The sequence below is a fragment of the Montipora capricornis genome, chromosome 9, assembly GCF_036669925.1.
Source record: "Montipora capricornis isolate CH-2021 chromosome 9, ASM3666992v2, whole genome shotgun sequence".
Taxonomy (NCBI): domain Eukaryota; kingdom Metazoa; phylum Cnidaria; class Anthozoa; order Scleractinia; family Acroporidae; genus Montipora; species Montipora capricornis.
In genome coordinates, this window is record NC_090891.1 from 31,797,273 (window position 1) to 31,799,772 (window position 2,500).

Sequence of the window (2,500 nt, forward strand, 5' to 3'; positions counted from 1 at the left end):
TGATTGGCTATCGTGAAAACACCCACTAAAGCACCTTCCCCCTTCCCCTGCTTCTAAAAATAGAAAGATACGAGAAAGGGTTGACTCTGAGGGTTAATATGGAAGATGGAGGCTCCGGGTAATGAGCTCCTGGTGGTACTTGTTCGGGGAAGGGTGGGGGCGCTTAATAGAGTAAATACGGTAATAGCTAAAGGCTAATAAACTTACTTGTGGTGCTCAATCAGACCAGACCACAACACCGGGAACTCCGTGCCCTGTTCTTTTCGAATGATGTGAGTGATCAACCGGGCCTACTGTGTATAATCCTTATCCGAGAAGCTCCGCCACTAAGCCAGAAAGCAGAAAGCAAACCATCGTAAGGGAACATGAATTGAACCCTCGATCTTGGTAAAGAATCAGAAGAATCGAATTTGTCACTGCTCTGTCACGTGCGCCTGTGAAGAGATGGTAATGAGTGGTGGGTGCTCGTGAATCGGTCAAATAAAAGCATATTAATTTAGCATAGGATAATTGGCTAGTAAAGGAATATTAAATCAAGAAAGAATACAAAACACTGAACTCAAATTTAATCTATGGACTGGACTCGGTGAAAAGTTGTTCGTACTGACCATGCACAATACTGCACGTTCTTCATTATCTGTCACGCAGAATTACAAGAGGTCAGACTGGATGGAATACATGGCAGGCGCGTAGCGTCCTATACGCATATACGCACGTGCGTACTTGAAGTGACCAGGAAATTTTGAAATTTTTAGCAATTGTTTCTATTCTTAACATTTTACTTGTACGCAACCAAGATTTCGTGATGAAAGCACCACTTTGATTTAATTCTAAAAACTGAAGCAAAAGCTATACCATGTGCTAACTTAGGGTGCGTTCGATTGACCGTATTCCGGAATAAGAATGCATGGAATATAAGGTAAAAATCCTTCGTTTTTACGGCGATTCACATAAAAATTGTCAAACATCCGCTAAAATGCTATTTTAAACATATTTTTGTTGTCCTTGCTGCTTCGAAACGCGCCAAACATACCGTTTGAATCATCACTCCACCTATTCTTATTTCCGGAATAGGGTCAATCGAACGCGCACTTAGTTTTGCATTGTACCACCTTTTTTTGCACTAACAATGCAGTGTTGTTTGGCCAGCGCGCAACAAAAAGGCGATGTTGCAAAGGAGCGACGTTCCAAGGACGTTCGTGACAAGGGAGCGACGTTCCGAGAACATTCTTGACAATTCCAGTCACGCTAGCACAACCAAAACAATGTTTTGTTTGCACCAAGTTTGCTCAAAATAAGGGCAAGACGCTTTGTTCTTTGCTTGTATTCACACAACTGTTTCGACAAGAAATAAAGAACGCAGTATTTTTCGCTCAGTTTACTTAGGTTTCTAGATCATATGTACTTGTGCGTACTTGAAAAAATGACCACGCTACGCGCCTGCAAGGAGAAGGAGGCCGATGGTGGGTTATGGGCAGTTTCAGGCTGAGGCTTAAATTTTAGAATACATGTATAGCCGAGAGGTCTTTCCATCGCTAGTGCGAAACCCATAATCAATAAATGTTTTATTTGCAATCTCAATAATTTGCAATGGAATCCAGTGGGAAGCAAAACAGGAAATCAAACAAACTCTACCTTTTATACTCGCTAAAGTCGACTAAATAGTCTATGATTGTCGGCGCGATTGGATTACTTTATGAAGAAACTTTAATACTACGTCGGTTGGGAGTAAAACACGAAAAATTAGGTTCTATCAAACACTGTAGACCGAACCCAAAACACGACTTATGACACATTTACAGACTTTGCTTTCCGAGTTTTTTTTGGTCGGTGACGCTTCACTTAAGTTACAGTCTGTATTATGTTACTTAGCTTATTATAAGACGTAGAGTTTTTTCCGCGGCATTTCCACGTGTTTTTGGAAATTTTAGGTTTCTCTCGCTCCTTGCTCAGTTGCTACGATTTCTACATTATGGATATTATGGAGTTTCGCCACCGCTACTTTGAAGTAAATATCATCTTTTAATAGGAGCTAGACCAAAGTAAGTGACCTGTGTTGTTTTGCCCTTGCAAATTTCATTTTGTTTCCTTTGGTTATTAGTCGGTTTCTCGAGGAGTCTTCATAGTTAATTATTAACTAGTTATTGATTCTCTAACTTAAGTAGTGCTTTATCCTTAGCTTCGATTCGTTTTCAATTGTTTCACAGAATTTCGAACCACATTGACATCCTGCAATCCACAAATCCTGCACATGCCTGTACCGCCATCCTAAACAAATCCTCCGCGATCATACTGGATAAATGAAAAACCTTGGAACTTTGACCTCCGCTCATGCAATCGTTTAAGGCGATTGGCAGTTCCGCCCCCCCCCTCCCCCCTTCCTTCGTGGGGGGAGTGCAACGTTGCGCATGCTCAGAAACAGTAAACCAGGTTAAGTACGAGGCAACCGAAAAGAGACCTGTGCATTCAAACTACTGGCTTATCAAACTTTGCCTTTGTC

General features: G+C 41.4%; 1 protein-coding gene and 1 long non-coding RNA gene across 2 annotated transcripts in view; one reads left to right on the top strand and one right to left on the bottom strand.

Annotated features, from left to right (window-relative positions):
- The window catches only part of LOC138014978 (uncharacterized), a 177,416-nt gene that overhangs the window by 89,050 nt on the left and 85,866 nt on the right, over positions 1-2,500 (bottom strand). The window lies entirely within an intron of this gene.
- The window catches only part of LOC138014960 (TPR and ankyrin repeat-containing protein 1-like), a 42,453-nt gene continuing 42,440 nt past the window's right edge, over positions 2,488-2,500 (top strand). The window contains exon 1 of the mRNA XM_068861853.1: positions 2,488-2,500. This exon is cut by the window's right edge and continues 402 nt beyond it. The gene's annotated coding sequence lies outside the window, so the exon portion shown is untranslated.